We start from the raw sequence: 21,054 nt of genomic DNA, 5'->3' as shown, positions 1-21,054 counted from the left end.
CGGGGACTAATATAACCAAAAGGGAATAGTTGAAAACACTTTCCCAAAATCAGGGCTTGCACAACTGGTACAGCAGTTCCAAAGTGTTTTTAACTGTTTCCCTTTGGTTGTTAGCCCCTAACGCAGCCTAAGTTTAGGTGAAATGTGGTTAATGTCGGGAGCAGCGCAGAGCATTCACTAAAAACCACTATTCCAGTTTGGTAAAAGGGGGGGGAGGAATTTTCATGTGTGACAGTGTGTCCACACTAGCGCCGCATTAAGGATAGTGACACGCTGATCTCCATGTTAGTAAAGAGTGCGCAGCAAGCGCACACAGTATTAGTGATGCGCTAAACCTAAGTACAGTATTCTACTTAAGTCCAGTGTCCATAAGAATAAGCATAAGTTTAACATATGACTATTGCTACGCATGTGTGTTTGCATGCGCTGTTTACTAACATGTGGATTACTGCATCACTAACTTTAATGCATCCCTAGCTTGGTGTTGCTCCGTCAACACGCTATTTAGCCATGCGCTAATTTGACCATTAGCACATGGCTATTCCCAACTACGCAAGTATGTGCGCTGAAGTGTTTGTTATTTTTTTTTATTTTGGTTTTTGTTTTTTTTTAAAGTAAAAGGGCCCCTATGTTTGCTTCAGTGTGGTTGTGTTTTGGTTCTTTATTTTCTGAAGTTTATTCCTTGTGTTTTGATACTATTTTAGATTCTATATTCTGAGAAACTGTATTTTTTATACATTTATTCCACTTGGGGCTTTTTTAGATTTTGAAACATAAGAACATAAGAACATAAGAAATGCCTCCGCTGGGTCAGACCCGAGGTCCATCGCGCCCAGCAGTCCGCTCACGCGGCGGCCCAACAGGTTCAGGACCTGTGCAGTAAATTTCTATCTATACCCCTCTATCCCCTTTTCCAGCAGGAATTTGTCCAAACCTTTCTTAAACCCCAGTACTGTACTCTGCCCTATAACTTCCTCTGGAATTGTATTCCAGGTGTCCACCACCCGTTGTGTAAAGAAGAACTTCCTAGCATTAGTTTTGAATTTGCCTCCTTTCAACTTTTACGAATGCCCTCTTGTTTTTTTATTCTCTGAAAGTTTGAAGAATCTGTCCCTCTCTACTCTCTCTATGCCCTTCATGATCTTGTAAGTCTCTATCATATCCCCTCTTAATCTTCTCTTTTCTAGGGAAAAGAGTCCCAGTTTTTCCAATCTCTCAGCATATGAAAGGCTTTCCATCCCCTTAATCAGTCGTGTTGCTCTCCTCTGAACTCTCTCGAGCAATGCCATATCCTTCTTAAGGTACGGTGACCAATACTGGACGCAGTACTCAAGATGCGGGCGCACCATTGCCCGATACAGCGGCAGGATAACTTCTTTCGTTCTGGTTGTAATACCTTTCTTGATTATACCTAGCATTCTATTCGCTCTCTTAGCGGCAGCTGCGCACTGTGCTGTCGGCTTCATTGTCATGTCTACCATCACCCCCAAGTCCCTTTCTTGGGCACTCTCATTCAAAAACTTCCCTCCCATCGCATAATTATACCTCGAGTTTTTGCTTCCCACATGCAATACTTTACACTTCCCAACATTGAATTTCATCTGCCATCTCTCTGCCCATTCCCCTAGTTTGTCCAAGTCTCTTTGCAATTCTTCGCAGTCCTCCTTTGTCCGAGCTCTACTAAATAGTTTGGTGTCGTCCGCAAATTTTATTATCTCACACTTCGTCCCTGTTTCTAGATCATTTATGAATATGTTAAAAAGCAGTGGCCCGAGCACCGAGCCCTGCGGAACACCACTCGTGACCTTTCTCCAGTCTGAGTAGTGGCCCTTCACCCCTACCCTCTGTTTCCTACCTTCTAACCAGTTTCTGATCCATCTATGCACGTCTCCGTCCACCCCATGGTTCTTCAGTTTCCGGAGTAGACGTTCATGAGGCACCTTGTCAAAGGCTTTCTGGAAATCTAGGTATATGATGTCTATGGGGTCTCCTCTGTCCATTTGTTTGTTAATTCCTTCGAAGAAGTGCAGTAAGTTGGTTAGGCACGATCTTCCCCTGCAGAAACCATGTTGGCTGGTTTTCAGAAGTTCGTTTCTTTCAAAATGTTCATCGATGTTTTCTTTTATCAGTGCTTCCGCCATTTTCCCCGGAACCGAGGTCAGACTCACCGGTCTGTAGTTTCCCGGGTCCCCTCTTGATCCCTTTTTAAAGATGGGCGTTACGTTGGCTATCTTCCAATCCTCCGGAATCACACCTGTTTTCAGAGATAGGTTGCAAATTTGCTGCAGTAGTTCCGCTATTTCCTCTTTTAGTTCCTTCAGAACCCTTGGATGGATTCCATCTGGGCCCGGCGATTTGTCAGTTTTTAATTTTTCTATCTGCCTGCGCACCTCATCAAGGCTCACTTCCATGGATGTTAACTTTTGTGCTTGATTTCCCTTGAAGATTTGTTCAGGTTCCGGTATGTTGGTTGTGTCTTCGCTTGTAAATACCGATGAAAAGAACATGTTAAGTCTTTCTGCGACCTCATTCTCTTCCTTCACCGCTCCCTTCCGGTCTCCGTCGTCCAGTGGTCCCACTTCTTCCCTAGCTGGCTGTTTCCCTTTAATATATCTAAAGAACGGCTTGAAATTTCGTGCTTCCCTGGCTAGCCTCTCTTCATACTCTTTTTTGGCTTTTCGAACCACACGATGACATTCCTTCTGATACTTTCTGTGTTCTTTCCAGTTTCCCTCAGATTTGTCCTTCTTCCATTTTCTGAATGAGTTTTTCTTATTGCCTATCGCTTCCTTCACTATTTTAGTTATCCACGCCGGGTCTTTTGTTCGACTCTTGTTGCACCCTTTTCTGAATTTGGGGATATACAGATTTTGCGCCTCGCTCACTGTATTCTTGAAAAAGGACCAGGCATGTTCTACCGTATGCCATTTTTTGGTAGTGTTCCTAAGTTTCTTCTTTACCATTCTTCTCATTGCTTCGTAGTTTCCCTTCTTGAAGTTAAAAGTTGTCGCTATGGTTCTCTTTCCTTTCAGTATTCCTATTTCCATCTTGAACTTGATCATATTATGATCGCTGTTTCCCAACGGTCCCACTACTTCCACTTCCTTTGCAGGTCCCCTTAGCCCATTTAGGATTAGATCCAGAGTGGCATTTCCTCTCGTCGGTTCTCTAACAAGCTGCTCCATGAAGCAATCTTGTACAGCCTCCAGAAAGTCTGCCTCCCTGGCGCATCTTGAGCTTCCAAGACTCCAGTCTATCCCAGGGTAGTTGAAGTCTCCCATAATAACTGTGTTACCGCTTTTACATTCTCGCTTCATCTCGGCTTCCATTTCTTCATCGATTTCTCCGGTTTGCCCGGGTGGACGATAGTATAGACCTATCTTTATTTCAGGCCCTTTCCTTCCTGGTATTTTAACCCATAGCGATTCTAGCTTGTTGGCCGTCTCTGCTATGTCCATTCTTGTCGATTGTATGTTTTCTTTTATGTATAGTGCTATTCCTCCGCCTTTCTGTCCTAATCTGTCTCGGCGATAGAGTTTGTACCCCGGCAGTGCTGTATCCCATCTGCTTTCCTCATTCCACCATGTTTCGGAGATTCCAATGATGTCTATGTTCTCTGCAATGGCCATGGCTTCTAATTCTCCCATTTTGTTTCTTAGGCTCCTTGCATTAGTATATATGCAATTTAGCTCCTGGAATTTTGTTGCCTTCATTTCCTTTCCCTGTGTTTTGGTCATTAGATTCTTCTCTTTGGTTGTGATCATTCTAATCTCCTCTCCTTTGTTAGTCGACTCCTGTAATTTGCCCCTTGTCTCGTCCCAGCCTTTTTTCTCCTTAGTATCTTCACAAGATACCTTTTTCCGAATCATCGACGCTTGGTCGACTGTCGGCTTTCCCCTTCTTGTTAGTTTAAAGCCTGTTCTATTCCTCTCTTGATGTTGTTTGCTAGAAGTCTAGTTCACGCTGCGCTCAGGTGCAGTCCATCTCTCCTGTAGAGCTTGCTCTTGCCCCAGAACGTCGTCCAGTTCCTCACGAAGTGGAATCCTTCTTCCTCACACCATCTTCTCATCCATGCATTTATTGATTGTAGTTCCTCTTGCCTTTTCACATCTGCCCTCGGCACTGGTAGGATCTCTGAGAACGCTATCTTCTGGGTCCTCATCTTCAGCTTCATTCCCAGAATCTTGAACTGTTCTATCAGTGTGTTTCTTCTATAGTCCCTCCTGCTGACATCGTTCGTCCCGATGTGGATCATTACTGAAAGGCGAATCTAGAAGTCAAATAAATAATCCTAATCTATATATATATATAAAATCGGAGGTATGTATGTATGAGTGTGTGTGTGTATGTGCCGTGATCACGCAAAAACGGCTTGACCGATTTGAACGCAACTTGGTATGCTGATCCCTCACTACCTGGGGTGATATGTTCTGGGGGTCTCACGGCCCACAACTCTATGTTGCTTGCTCAAGGCTGGGTTCACCCAATAATTTATATGTTCTTGCTCCAGGAGGTGAAACTAAAATTGTTGTTTATAATCACGTTTTGCGTTAGTTGTATTGTATTCATTTTGTCAAATATTTCACATTATAATTTGAATATTGTACTTTTTATTAAGCTGTAAAAAAATAATTTCATTCACCACTATAAAGTATCTTTATTTGAATCCATTTACAGTGTTATTGCTATAATTAAATACCCGTGCAACGCCGGACCATCAGCTAGTAAGAGATACAAAGATAGATAGTTTGAAATTTGTACTGAGGACTACAAGTCAACCAAGCGTTTCACACAACTTACATCAAAATACTGCATAACACCAGATTAGCAAAATGTTTTAAATGCAACGTGGAAAAACATTGCAGTGTAACTGTTCTTTATCGGGTTCTACATTTACAATAAGTCAAGTGTGAAACATGATAAGCAACTGTGTTTGGTGTTTTGTTTTTTTTTCTCTCAGTCCATATAGCATGTCTTCTGTTCAGGAGATACTTAGCCCACAATATTTTTTTTTCATATGCCACTTGGGAGATATTTGACTCTTAACTTTTTTTTTTTTTTTGCATGATTTTTGGCCTACTTCTAAATTTCACAGAATAAAGAACAGATTTATCTAAGCCAGAAACTGTTTTTCAATACATTCAGAGTGTTGAATAATAGCAACCTTAGCCAACCACTAATGTTCTATTGACAGTCTGGTAGCATAAGATTTCTCAATTAATTCCTTCTTTCATAATCTTAATAAAGAACTTGAAGAAAGCAAAATCCCCTTAGAGAAAAAAACAAGAGGGCATTCGGAAAAGTTGAAAGGGGACAGATTCAAAACGAATGCTAGGAAGTTCTTCTTTACCCAACGGGTGGTCGACACCTGGAATGCGCTTCCAGAGGACGTTATAGGGCAGCGTACGGTACTGGGGTTTAAGAAAGGATTGGACAATTTCCTGCTGGAAAAGGGGATAGAAGGGTATAGATAGAGGTTTACTACACAGGTCCTGGACCTGTTGGGCCGCCGCGTGAGCGGACTGCTGGGCGTGATGGACCTCAGGTCTGACCCAGCAGAGGCATTGCTTATGTTCTTATGTTATGTTCTTATGTTTTGCTCTTTTTCTCCTGCTCAGGCTTGGATTAGGGCCAAAATCCTTTGTAGTACCTAGGAATTTTCCTCCTAATTTATGTTCCCTTACCCTAATATGCTTAATTTGGTCAACACAGAGGCTATGGACAGAGGGCTGTGTGGCCTAGCTCCCTTGGAAGTCTTACAGCTTTGGCCACTGATTCTCACCAAACAGATGCCATTCTCATGCAGTATGACCCAGGGGACCCAATGTAAACAATGGAAGTAAAACCCAGTTGTTTCAATCTGTTCTCCTTTTTCTGGAGCCATATGATAACCGTAACCCATGGGGACCTCCTGTGTGCAATGTACAACACTTACCATCTGAGCTAGCATCAGACCATCTTGTGTATGGAAGACGATGAAACATTTTCTTTGGCTTGCTCTATTTAATCTGTTTGTTGTTAGGTGCCATCAACTTGTGCTCGAATCCTAGCGACTTGATGAATTGCAGATCTAAAAAGAAATCGGTTTTGTGCTAGTCTGGAAAGATCCTCCAGCATCATCTCTGTGGTTGTTTTCAACGTATCCAGCTATCTGAGTGTAGGTCACCCTCTTCACCTGGTTTTTTTTAAATCTTTAAATAACCTCAAAATTTCCGTGAAATACACTAAATCCCTTGAAAAGGCAAAGTCACAAGACAAAAAAATTCCAAACTGGAACTTTTGGAGAAATTTATAGGGAACTCAAGCGCTCACAGTTAACAGCTCGATGTATCTTACAAGCTGATAACCATAGGGTGAGCTATCATCGGTCCTTTTAGATTCTCCAATAAACTGTATTATTTATCAAAAATCTTTTATCTATTACTTTATTCTTATCTTAACTGTTTTCTTAAAAAACTTATTAAATATTCTGCTTTACTTTAATAGCAGTCGGTACTCTTAAGTTCCACTATACTTAGCTTAATGGCATGGTGACATAAAGACGACGGAGGATCTCCGTTTCGCTCTTACAAATTTTTAAGAGAGCTTCGTCAGGAAAAAGGTGCCACCAATCACACTGTAGGATAAAAACAGAATAAAATTTAGAACTTAATTGTTATAATAGATAGTATCAAAATTTATCAAAATATCTTTTTATGCTTGTATTAAAGAAAGCTCTAAGGCAATACTAATGGCTATACTCCTAAATACTCAACCTGATACAAATGCTTCACTAGTAGTTTAGGAGAGAGGCTTATAGCAACTACTATCGTAGGGATATTCCATATAACAGGCTTACAGCAACTAAGAAGAATCAAAGCTGCAGCAACCGTTATCACGCTAAAATCTAAGCAATTATATTATTGTTAATTTCATACAGAAAAATGAACAGTATATTTTAAACATACCTATTTATATCGGCAACAATTCAAACAAATGACAGACGCTCAGGATTAAGGCATAGCGTGCCTAACCTTTTACTATCACCATGTTTAGCGCCGTGCCGACCTTCAAAAATTGAAAAATGAAGGCGTCTGATGTCACATCCGGAGTAGACTGCTCCGTTCAAACACGGAGCTATTTAAGTGTTAGTCTGATGTCATATCCGGAAATATAATGCAGTCATGTTCTTGAAGGTTATAGCATCAAAAAAAGATCTTATTCAAAATAACCCTTACACATTAAATAAAAACCTGCCAGTTAATAGATATATTTAAACCAGTCGGTTGCAGGCTATGAAGGCGATCTATCCACCTTTGCTCTAAACGCAACAGTTTTTCCCCCCTATCCCCTCCTCTTATAGATGCCGGTACTGAGTCGATAATCATACATTTTAATTCTGTAAAGACATGATGGTATTCTAAACAGTGGGCTACAAGCGGAGCCTCTTGTCTTTTAAGTTTTAAACAGGATTTATGTTCTGCCATACGGATGTTAAACTGTCTAGTAGTTTTTCCTATATAGATTTTTTGGCAGGGACATATTATTAAGTAGACTACAAAGTCAGATCTACAGGTAGTGACGTATTTTAATTCATATTTTTTGTGATCTAGAGGATTTTCAAAAAACGAGCCCTGAATGTTTAAAGGGCAGACTTGGCATTTCCCGCAACTTGAATGCTGCCCAAATCTTTTACTCAAATCTTTTGATACTAAATCAGGTTGTAATCTAAGATATTCTCTTAGATTTCGTGACCTTGAATAGGTAAGTCGCAGTTTCGAATTTTCAAAACAGGGATTATTTTGAACTATCCTCCGGTGTTCATGAATTATATTCGCTATCTGTTCAGATTCTGCATTATATTTCAATACAAAAGTTTGAACTTCATCTGCGTATTCTAAATGAATACTTTCTTCTTTCTTCTTATTGGAAGATTGTAATAACCATTCCTGGTGATTAAATTTAGCTCTCCGGTATGAATTTCTTAAAAATTTCTCTGGATACCCTTTATGTCGTAAATTGTTAGCTAATTTCTTAGCTGAAGATTTAAAATCAGCTTTATGAGTGCAGATGCGTCTAAAACGCAAGAATTGAGCTAGTGGTAGACTGTTTTTTAGTGGACTGTCATAGTGTAGCAAGCTGGTAGTGTCGGTGGGCTTAATAAAAAGTTTGGTTTCAAAGTTGATACCCTCAGTGGATTGATTTTTAGTAAATTGAATATTAGTGTCATTAGTATTTAACCATTCTGTAAACTCTAAAAGCTGATCGTTAGAGCCTTGCCAAACCATAAACACATCGTCGATGTATCTCTTCCAGCCTAATATACAATGGCTCCACTGGTGGGATGCCAAATACGTTTCTTCGTACTGCTTCATATAAAGGCCTGCTATAGACGGGGCGCAGGTAGCACCCATTGCCACCCCTTTTGTTTGTAAATACAGGTCTTTGCCATCAGTAAAGAAATTATTAGTTAAAGCTAATTTCAATAGTGACATAATGAAACCGGTAGGGCTTTGGTGAGGACGGCATCTTGACTGGAGTGCCTTATGTGCAATTTCTAAACATTTATCCTGCTGCTATTAAAGTAAAGCAGAATATTTAATAAGTTTTTTAAGAAAACAGTTAAGATAAGAATAAAGTAATAGATAAAAGATTTTTGATAAATAATACAGTTTATTGGAGAATCTAAAAGGACCGATGATAGCTCACCCTATGGTTATCAGCTTGTAAGATACATCGAGCTGTTAACTGTGAGCGCTTGAGTTCCCTATAAATTTCTCCAAAAGTTCCAGTTTGGAATTTTTTTGTCTTGTGACTTTGCCTTTTCAAGGGATTTAGTGTATTTCACGGAAATTTTGAGGTTATTTAGAGTTTAACATGGCTGAAAGCCTATGGCATTCCTCTTTTGGCTTCACTTCTTCAATTACTAATCAACTACTACAAGATACGGCAGTATTTGGAGGACATGCAATTTCAGATATTATTAATGATACCAGTACACAATCTGATTTTTCCACTATTGTAACGAGTCTGAAATATATCACCAGACTTGAATTAAACGGATCTGCACTCATAGAATACTGTAAAGCAGAACGTATTCCAAGAGGATTAAGAATGATGACTGCTCCACAGATCTTTAAAACAGATGAGACGTTCATTGATACTTGGAATAAGATCTTGAACAGGTGTTCTTGTGATTTAATGCTTTTAATTATTGAGCGGAGCAAAAAAGAACTTTTACACCAGAAGGGCCTCCTGGAAGAATTGTTACAGACTAAAAGAACAGCTTTAACATCAGAACAATTTGACCATAAAATGAGTGAGGTTTACGAAGTCATTAATGCATACCGTGATAACATCAAGAAGCAAAAACAAAGAAAAGCCTCCCGAGATGCCAACGATTATTCTAACAATAGAGTTTACAAGTGGATGTACACTTCTTTACAAAGAAACAGTGAAAAATCGTCTGATCACAGCACAGAGTCTTTGTCGGGCTCTTCTAATACCGATGGATTGGGGAACAACCATTCTGACCAGCAAAAAAACTACCCAAGAGGCAGAGGAAGAGGAAGACCCAGAGGCAGAGGCAGAGGACGCAGGAGCAATCGCAACAATTATTAGATCAAAGGACACCAAATGCTATTATTAATATCTCCGATCGTGTACTAACTCAAGAAGAAGAAAAAGTGTTATCTAAGGGGCTAGCCTTTGTTCCTACAGCCCCATTTGATTATTTCCAATTTCAAGTCGATCTAGAAAGATTTATTCGATCTTTATCTTTAAAAAAGTTTTTTTATGATAAAGAATCTCAATAGTGACAAAGAAATCTAATTGGTGTCCTCCAGGCCCCCCGAATCCTCTTTTGTATACTTTCAAGCAACTGGTACTACAAGATGTAGCTACTTTTCGATACAAAAAAATAGAAACTCATAATCTGACCAAGAATGAACATTTTGCTCTGCTGAAATTACAACAAGATCATTCGATAGTGATTAGCAGAGCAGATAAAATTGGAGGAACGGTGATCTGGAACATGATAGACTATCAAAACGAACTGAGTAAACAACTTTCCGACAGTACTACTTATGTCTTGTTGGACGCAGATCCAACTTCGCAATTAAAGGCAACCATTCTGGCCTTAACCTAAGAAGGCTTCGATGAAGGATTTGTGACCAAAAGAGAATTTCAATTTCTCAATAGGGAATATAGTACTATTCCATGGATGTACTTACTTCCGAAAGTACATAAAAGACTAAACAAACCTCCTGGAAGACCAATTATTTCCTCGATCAATTCTATTCTCGAGCCCCTTTCGACATATGCTGACTACTTTTTGAAACCTATAGTAATGACGGGCATTTCCTATATTAAAGACACTTCTCAGTTCCTGTTATGGCTTCAAAGTTTTGAGTTAGCAAATAAACCTATTATCCTGGTGACTTAAATGTTTAGAAATTGCACATAAGGCACTCCAGTCAAGATGCCGTCCTCACCAAAGCCCTACCGGTTTCATTATGTCACTATTGAAATTAGCTTTAACTAATAATTTCTTTACTGATGGCAAAGACCTGTATTTACAAACAAAAGGGGTGGCAATGGGTGCTACCTGCGCCCCGTCTATAGCAGGCCTTTATATGAAGCAGTACGAAGAAACGTATTTGGCATCCCACCAGTGGAGCCATTGTATATTAGGCTGGAAGAGATACATCGACGATGTGTTTATGGTTTGGCAAGGCTCTAACGATCAGCTTTTAGAGTTTACAGAATGGTTAAATACTAATGACACTAATATTCAATTTACTAAAAATCAATCCACTGAGGGTATCAACTTTGAAACCAAACTTTTTATTAAGCCCACCGACACTACCAGCTTGCTACACTATGACAGTCCACTAAAAAACAGTCTACCACTAGCTCAATTCTTGCGTTTTAGACGCATCTGCACTCATAAAGCTGATTTTAAATCTTCAGCTAAGAAATTAGCTAACAATTTACGACATAAAGGGTATCCAGAGAAATTTTTAAGAAATTCATACCGGAGAGCTAAATTTAATCACCAGGAATGGTTATTACAATCTTCCAATAAGAAGAAAGAAGAAAGTATTCATTTAGAATACGCAGATGAAGTTCAAACTTTTGTATTGAAATATAATGCAGAATCTGAACAGATAGCGAATATAATTCATGAACACCGGAGGATAGTTCAAAATAATCCCTGTTTTGAAAATTCGAAACTGCGACTTACCTATTCAAGGTCACGAAATCTAAGAGAATATCTTAGATTACAACCTGATTTAGTATCAAAAGATTTGAGTAAAAGATTTGGGCAGCATTCAAGTTGCGGGAAATGCCAAGTCTGCCCTTTAAACATTCAGGGCTCGTTTTTTGAAAATCCTCTAGATCACAAAAAATATGAATTAAAATACGTCACTACCTGTAGATCTGACTTTGTAGTCTACTTAATAATATGTCCCTGCCAAAAAATCTATATAGGAAAAACTACTAGACAGTTTAACATCCGTATGGCAGAACATAAATCCTGTTTAAAACTTAAAAGACAAGAGGCTCCGCTTGTAGCCCACTGTTTAGAATACCATCATGTCTTTACAGAATTAAAATGTATGATTATCGACTCAGTACCGGCATCTATAAGAGGAGGGGATAGGGGGGAAAAACTGTTGCGTTTAGAGCAAAGGTGGATAGATCGCCTTCATAGCCTGCAACCGACTGGTTTAAATATATCTATTAACTGGCAGGTTTTTATTTAATGTGTAAGGGTTATTTTGAATAAGATCTTTTTTTGATGCTATAACCTTCAAGAACATGACTGCATTATATTTCCGGATATGACATCAGACTAACACTTAAATAGCTCCGTGTTTGAACGGAGCAGTCTACTCCGGATGTGACATCAGACGCCTTCATTTTTCAATTTTTGAAGGTCGGCACGGCGCTAAACATGGCGATAGTAAAAGGTTAGGCACGCTATGCCTTAATCCTGAGCGTCTGTCATTTATTTGAATTGTTGCCGATATAAATAGGTATGTTTAAAATATACTGTTCATTTTTCTGTATGAAATTAACAATAATATAATTGCTTAGATTTTAGCGTGATAACGGTTGCTGCAGCTTTGATTCTTCTTAGTTGCTGTAAGCCTGTTATATGGAATATCCCTACGATAGTAGTTGCTATAAGCCTCTCTCCTAAACTACTAGTGAAGCATTTGTATCAGGTTGAGTATTTAGGAGTATAGCCATTACCGTATTTTCACGCAAATAACGCGCACCCGTATAAAACGCGCACACGGGTATAGCGCGCAGAAATCACGATGATATGTACAAAAACTTTGGTATACCGCGCTCACGGGTATACTGCGCATGCTGCCCGACGCTCCTTTCGCCCGCCCTGACTTTCCGTGCGCTGTCCCGACTCTCCGTTCACCCCCCCTGACTTCCGTGCACTGTCCCCCCTTGAAGGTCTGTCCCCATCCTGAAAGCCTGATGCCCCCCCCGACGTCCGATACATCCCTCCCCCCGAAGGACCGCCGACTCCCCAACAATATCGGGCCAGGAGGGAGCCCAAATCCTCCTGGCCACGGCGACCCCCTAACCCCACCCCGCACAACATTACGGGCAGGAGGGATCCCAGGCCCTCCTGTCCTCGACGCAAACCCCCCTCCCCCCAACGACCGCCCCCCACAAGAACCTCCGACCGCCCCCCCAGCCGACCCGCGACCCTCCTGGCGACCCCCACGACCCCCCCACCCCCCTTCCCCGTACCTTTGGTAGTTGGGCCAGAAGGGAGCCCAAACCCTCCTGGCCACGGCGACCCCCTAACCCCACCCCGCACTACATTACGGGCAGGAGGGATCCCAGGCCCTCCTGCCCTCGACGCAAACCCCTCTCCCCCCAACGACCGCCCCCCCCAAGAACCTCCGACCGCCCCCCCAGCCGACCCCCCTGGCGACCCCCCCACCCCCCTTCCCCGTACCTTTGGTAGTTGGCCGGACAGACGGGAGCCAAACCCGCCTGTCCGGCAGGCAGCCAACGAAGGAATGAGGCCGGATTGGCCCATCCATCCTAAAGCTCCGCCTACTGGTGGGGCCTAAGGCGCGTGGGCCAATCAGAATAGGCCCTGGAGCCTTAGGTCCCACCTGGGGGCGCGGCCTGAGGCACATGGTCGGGTTGGGCCCATGTGCCTCAGGCCGCGCCCCCAGGTGGGACCTAAGGCTCCAGGGCCTATTCTGATTGGCCCACGCGCCTTAGGCCCCACCAGTAGGCGGAGCTTTAGGATGGATGGGCCAATCCGGCCTCATTCCTTCGTTGGCTGCCTGCCGGACAGGCGGGTTTGACTCCCGTCTGTCCGGCCAACTACCAAAGGTACGGGGAAGGGGGGTGGGGGGGTCGTGGGGGTCGCCAGGGGGATCGCGGGTCGGCTGGGGGGGCGGTCGGAGGTTCTTGGGGGGGGCGGTCGTTGGGGGGGAGGGGGGTTTGCGTCGAGGGCAGGAGGGCCTGGGATCCCTCCTGCCCGTAATGTAGTGCGGGGTGGGGTTAGGGGGTCGCCGTGGCCAGGAGGGTTTGGGCTCCCTTCTGGCCCAACTACCAAAGGTACGGGGAAGGGGGGTGGGGGGTCGGGGGGGTCGCCAGGGGGGTCGCGGGGTCGGCCGGGCAAGAGGGCTTGGGCTCCCTCTTGCTCCGATCGTGGATGCGGGTGCGGGTGGGAGCGCGTGCGAGCGGTCGTTCGGGGTGGGGGTGCGAGCGGTCCTGCTGGGGGGGTGAATCGGGCGTCGGGCGGGGTGGGAACTATGTTTTAAAACTTTTGTATACCGCGCTCACGCATATAACGCGCGAGGGGTATGCGCGGTAGGTAAAAACGCGTATAACGCGCGCGTTATATGCGTGAAAATACGGTAGTATTGCCTTAGAGCTTTCTTTAATACAAGCATAAAAAGATATTTTGATAAATTTTGATACTATCTATTATAACAATTAAGTTCTAAATTTTATTCTGTTTTTATCCTACAGTGTGATTGGTGGCACCTTTTTCCTGACGAAGCTCTCTTAAAAATTTGTAAGAGCGAAACGGAGATCCTCCGTCGTCTTTATGTCACCATGCCATTAAGCTAAGTACTCTTAGATATATATAGTGGAACTTAAGAGTACCGACTGCTATTAAAGTAAAGCAGAATATTTAATAAGTTTTTTAAGAAAACAGTTAAGATAAGAATAAAGTAATAGATAAAAGATTTTTGATAAATAATACAGTTTATTGGAGAATCTAAAAGGACCGATGATAGCTCACCCTATGGTTATCAGCTTGTAAGATACATCGAGCTGTTAACTGTGAGCGCTTGAGTTCCCTATAAATTTCTCCAAAAGTTCCAGTTTGGAATTTTTTTGTCTTGTGACTTTGCCTTTTCAAGGGATTTAGTAGTTTTTTTTAATCTTCCCAAACATGATGTCCTTCTTCAATGGTGTGACCAAAATAAGGCAGCCGTATCTTCATCATTTGGGTTTCGAGTGACCTAGCCAGTTTGATCTTTTCCAGAATCGATTTGTTAGTTCTTCTGGGCTAAAAATGAAAGGTGTTGTCTTAGGTCAGTGCACTGCAAACCAAAATCTTAGAACTGACAGCCTCTACCTACAGTATATAAAAGACTGAAAATGTTTTACATGCTGGAACTGGAGCTACCACTCCTTTTGACACATGGCAGTGCATTAATCTTCTCATGCAAATAAATCCTATTTTTCTAATACTCCCAGAGGTGATATATTTGATTCACAGTGTAGCAGGGCCAAATTTCTGTCAGGTCTTATGCCACATTGCCAACTTGGAACAATCAGAACTGTGGCAAATTACTTTGCAGTGGAAGGTGGAAGCTATTGCTGGACCGCATCCGGTAAATTTTTTTTTTAAGAAAATCATCCCTGGCTATGTGTATAAGCAGTGGATTTATTCCCCCGGCTGCCCTTAGCCATGGAAACATCTGACTGCCTTCCCCTTTACTCCCCTCCATGGCACAAGGTGATGAGGCACTATAGCAGAGGATATAGAACAAGGTGCTAATTCTATAAATGGGTGTCCCGATTGTAGGCGGCGGTAGGCATCAAATCGCCAATCAGGTAGCCAATCAGGACACGTATTTTTTTTAGGAAAAAGGTCCCTGATGCAGGCATTTGTTGTGAGTCTAGGGAGGCAGGTAGGGCCACCTAAGCTTGCTCAAGGCTGGGCGTGGATGTGGTTTTGCCTGGAAGTGGCCTTGGCAACTTTAAGCGGCCCTAGGTGTCTCCCTAGAGCCACGACAGGCACTTGAAATGTACGCCAGCAAAATGGCTTCCCTGGCTTTCAGCCTACTGCTCTAACCCAGGGGTTCTCAACCCAGTCTTCAGGACATATGTAGCCAGACAAGTTATAACTCACCTTGGGCTGAATAGTGAGATACATCTATGAATTGTGATAAATAGCTAAATACTGCCGACCTAGTTGGCCTCCATCTATCTTTAGTACTGTTGCTAGGTATTGGGCACCCTAAGGAAATCAGCCTTTTACTTGCCTCTTCAACCCCAAGAGACTTGCCTCTCTCTCTCTACTGCTCTTCCTCTTTAAGACTATGATGAACAAGATCAGAAAGAAGATGCAGTAGCTCCACAAACGCACCTTTTGTGCTTGCTAGGAAGAGAAAGAAGTGGTGGGGAGCTACCACATAGGTTCTGCTGCTCTATCCAACCAACTTGGCTCTCTCTAGTTGTTTGAGCGTGGGAACCCCTGCCAACCAGCTGCTCTGCCAGGCTTCATCCCAAATTCTGGCAACCTAGGTGACTGCCTGGTTTGCCTAGTGAAAAGGCCAGTCAGCCCTGGGGGAAAGAGGGGCACCACAGAGGGGGGGGGTTCTCTTTAATTCTTTAATTTCTATCTGCCACACCCATTATCCAATATGAATTTCAGTGTTTTTCTAATTATTATAAACATATGCACCATAACATAACATTGTGCTTATTGACCGCGTAACCAGAAGTTCGACGCGGTTTACAAAAAGTTATAAAAGTAAACATGTTACATAAAATAAGATGTTTCATTAAACAGTCAAATATTTAGAAAAAAGAAAGGTCTTCAATTGTTTTCTAAAATGGCCATAAGAACGGGTAGTAAACAACAATATTTGGAATTCGTTGTCATGAAGAGCTGCCTGAGATGCCAAAGTATGATTAAGAAATTTCTTACTCCTGCAACCCTGGACAGATGGGAAGTTAAACAAAGGATGAGTTCTTCTACTGTGTCTGTATGATGCTAAAGAAAATCTATTGACTAAGTAGAAAGGAGCTGTACCATAAACAGCCTTGTATTGGGGCTTAGCAGCAGCGAAATGTTTAATCATTGGAAAAATAGGGTCGCTCCCACACACCTTGACTGGACCACTCGATTCTTGTCTATAGGGCGGATGGAGATTGCGGTGGCTAAACATCGCCATAACTTTATAATCCAAAATTTGACCTGGAACAAAATAGGGGCTCTGTTGACCACTCTGTAAGGGTATCTCTGATCTTGACGCCATGATGGTATGTGAGATGATAGGGGACCGGGTGGGGGGGATATACTGGAGAGTGATGGGTGGGGGGATCAGGGGGAGAAAATTGTATGGTAATTGTGCTTTTTTTTTTTTTGTATTGTTTCTTTTGCACCTGCTGAGACTGTTTGTTGCCAAGTGTGTACTGTATATTTTACAAAATCTTTAATAAAAATTTAAATTTAACATAAACAGCCTAGTTTCAACAATACCCGGACCTCCATTGGCAGCCAAAGCAATTCGCGATAAAAGGGTATCATGATCAAATTTCTTCAGGCCATAAATCATTCTGACCACTGTATTCTGTATTATTGTAAGTTTTGCTAATTCTTTCTTGGTGACTGTCAGATAATATTACAGTAATCGAGAAGACTCGGGAGTAACGATTGAACCAGTAATCTAAAAGCAGTAAATTTGAAATAAGATCTAATTGTTCGTAATTTCTATAACGTGAAGTGGCATTTACGCACTACAGTATCTATGATGGAGTGTTGCTGCTATTTGGGTTTCTGCCAGGTACTTTTGACCTGAATTGACCAGTGTTGGAAACATGATACTGGACTAGATGAACCATTGGCTCGACCTTAGTCTTATGCTTCATATAATAATAGTATTTCTCAGTACTTGATGAGTCTTAATGCCTTCTCAGTTAAACAATGGAAGGGCTGAAGGGCACCACTGTTGGGCTGTGCTTAGAGAGCATCAGTTGGTATTAATTTAGCCCTGGGAGGCATTTAAAGAAGGAAACAAGGGAGGATCTGAGAGATAATGGCTGCTAGACATTATCTGTTGTTGGTCACAGTCTCCATCAGGCACTATATTAATGTACTGTCAACCTCTATTAGTTACCACAATGCCATGCCAAACTCATCATCACCACCCCATGCTGTAAGTAATGCCATTCCATATTGTCCTATCATGATCTAAAATGTATTGTCATGCTCTACATTACTATACCCTTTTATGTTTTATTATGTATGTCAACTTGCAACCCGTTCTGAGATCTTCTGGGAGGACAGAATATAATTCCAAATAAATATTCTAAGGATGCTAGCAGTGAAAGCTGGCAGGAGGTGCTGTGTGAAAGCCGTATGTATGAGTAAAATAAACACAGATCAATGTCTATTAACTTTTCATCACATTTTAATTTCCTTTCCACTGCAAGGCGTACTGCTTCCCTACAGTGGCACACAGTACTTCTCAGAATCTGCAGCCACCTTGTGGAAACGTGTAACAAGAAATCAACCTTGAAAGAGCCAACTTGTCCACCAACATTAAAAAGAAAGGTTGAACTACAGTGCTTGAAAGGAACTGTCCAATTGGCTCTGTAGAAGGCAGAGAGGAGGCAGAGAAGCGAGAGGAGCAAAACAGGGGAGCAAAACAGAGAAAGAAACACAACCGGAGGTGAACAGCAGGAGCAGAGGAGACAGGATTGACTGGGGCAGCAGCGAGAGTTAGCTCCGCCCACCCCCGACGTCATCCAGAGTAGCTACCCCTTAAAAGGGGAGGGGCTAATGGTGCTCAGCCGTTCGGCGTGCGGCAAAAGCGCCCGCCTTAGCGAGAGCGCCTTTGCGAAGGGCCTCAAGAAGGGACAAGTCACCACAACCACATACCAGGGAAAGCCTGCAAGGTAAGGAAGCGGCAGGCACATAAGGTAAAGGGGAGACAGGCACATAAGGAACACACATACACAGGTAAGGTAAAGCCAAGACAGCACACACAAGCAAAAGGCAGAGAGAACACCAGCAACAGAGGAAGAGAGAGGACACCAGCAGCAGGCAGAGAGAGTGAGAGAGAGGACACAAAGCAGACACAGAAGGCACTACCATACATAACATCAGCAGGTCACACGTAAACTGCTAACTGATATCTTACAGCAGGAACGACAATGGAAGTAGAGGGAAACCAGAAGATGAGCTTTCCAGGGTTCTGCACAGACTGTCATATGTATGACTACCTCCCCTCGGGGAGACAGTCATATGTATGCAGTCGGTGTCAGGAGCTGAAAAGCTTGAAGAAGGAAGTAAAGCGACTAGAGGACAAGATACAGGTGCTAGAAGGACTCTACACTACTGAGGACCCAGTCAGGACAGCTGAAGACTTCATGAACGAGAGACACATTGAGGAGGAAGTCAGGAAACTCGAGAAATTCATCGAGGAAGCCTACAGGAGGAGGGTGGAAGAGAACGAACTTCAGATGGAAGACGAAGATACACCAACACCAACATGGATGGGAGAAGAAGAAGCAGATGACCTCAAAGAAGACGCCCACAGAGGAGCATCACACGAGGGGGAGAAAATGGCTGGTCGATGCCTAGAAGAAGAAACAGCGAAGCACATCGAAGACATAGAAGAAGAAGCAGCGAAGTACTCCAAGGACATTGACCTGAGACCGAAGTGAAAATTAAAGAAGGGAAAGTCAGCGATCCTAGTGGGAGACTCGATCCTGAGGCATGTGGACAGCCACATAGCAGGAGGGAGAGAGGATTGACTGGTGACCTGCCTCCCAGGAGCAAGAACCAAGGACATCGTAGACAAAATTGGAAAAATCCTGGACGGAGCGGAGACAGAAGAGACCACAGTATTGATCCACATTGGGATGAATGATGTCAGCAGGAGAGACTACAGAAGAAGCATGCTGATTGAACAGTTCAAGATTCTGGGAAGGAAGCTGAAGATGAGGACTCAGAAGATAGCGTTCTCAGAGATCCTACCGGTACCGAGGGCAGATGTGAAAAGACAGGAGGAACTACAATCAATAAATGCGTGGATGAGGAAATGGTGTGAGGAAGAAGGATTCCACTTCGTGAGGAACTGGACAACGTTCTGGGGCAAGAGCAAGCTCTACAGGAGAGATGGACTGCACCTGAGCGCGGCGGGAACTAGACTTCTAGCAAACAACGTCAGGAGAGGAATAGAACAGGCTTTAAACTAAGAAGAAGGGGAAAGCCGACAGTCGACCAAGCGTCGACGATTCGGAAGAAGGTATCCCATGAAGATACTAAAGGGAAAAAAGGCTGGGAAGAAACAATGGTCAAATTACAGGAGTTGACTAATACAGAAGAGGAGGTTAGAAGTAATGTAGCACAAGAGAATAAACTAAAGACCGAAGCACAGGGAAAGGAAATGAAGACAAGAAAATACCAGGATCTAAATTGCATATATACTAATGCAAGGAGCCTAAGAAACAAAATGGGGGAATTGGAATCCATGGCCAATGCAGAAGACATAGACATCATTGGAGTCTCTGAAACGTGGTGGAATGAAGAAAACAAATGGGATACAGCACTGCCAGGGTACAAGCTCTATCGCCAGGACAGGTCAGGACAGAAAGGAGGTGGAATAGCCCTATACATAAAAGAAAACATACAATCGACAAAAATGGACAAAGCAGAGACGACCAACAACCTGGAATCGCTATGGGTTAAAATACTGGGAAGGAAAGGGCCAGAAATAAAGATGGGTCTATACTATCGTCCACCCGGGCAAACCAGAGATATAGATGAAGAAATGGAAGACGAGATGAAGCGTGAATGCAAAAGCGGTAACACGGTTATTATGGGAGACTTCAACTATCCTGGGATAGATTGGAGTCTTGGAAGCTCAAAATGCGCTAGGGAGACAGAATTCCTAGAGGCTATACAAGATTGCTTCATGGAGCAGCTTGTAAGAGAACCGACGAGAGGAAATGCCACTCTGGATCTAATCCTAAACGGGTTAAAGGGACCTGCAAAGGAAGTGGAAATAGTAGGACCGTTGGGAAACAGCGATCATAATATGATCAAGTTCAAGGTCGAAGTAGGAATACCGAAAGGAAATAGAACCATAGTGACAACTTTCAACTTCAGGAAAGGAAACTATGAAGCATTGAGGAAAATGGTAAGGAAGAAACTTAGGAACACTTCCAGAAAATGGCAAATGGTAGAACATGCCTGGTCTTTTTTAAAGGACACTGTGAGCGAGGCGCAAAATCTGTATATCCCCAGATTCAGAAAGGGGTGCAAAAAGAGTCGAACAAAAGACCCGGCGTGGAAAACTAAAATAGTGAAGGAAGCGATAGGCAATAAGAAATATTCATTCAGGAAATGGAAAAAGGACAAAACTGAGGACAACTGGAAAGAGCACAGGAAGTATCAAAAAGAATGTCACCGTGTGGTTCGAAAAGCCAAAAGAGAGTATGAAGAGAGGCTAGCCAGGGAAGCTCGAAATTTTAAACCATTCTTTAGATATGTTAAAGGGAAGCAACCAGCCAGGGAGGAGGTGGGACCGCTGGATGATGGAGACAGGAAGGGAGTGGTGAAGGAAGAGAAAGAAGTAGTAGAAAGACTTAACATGTTCTTTTCGTCTGTATTTACAAATGAAGACACATCCAACATACCGGAACCTGAGCAAATCTTCAAGGGAGATCAAGCAGAAAAATTAACATCCATGGAAGTGAGCCTGGAAGACGTACTCAGGCAGCTAGAAAAACTAAAAACTGACAAATCCCCGGGTCCGGACGGAATCCATC

This window comes from Geotrypetes seraphini, chromosome 18 (assembly GCF_902459505.1).
Source record: "Geotrypetes seraphini chromosome 18, aGeoSer1.1, whole genome shotgun sequence".
NCBI lineage: Eukaryota > Metazoa > Chordata > Amphibia > Gymnophiona > Dermophiidae > Geotrypetes > Geotrypetes seraphini.
This window is presented reverse-complemented; position numbering follows the sequence as displayed.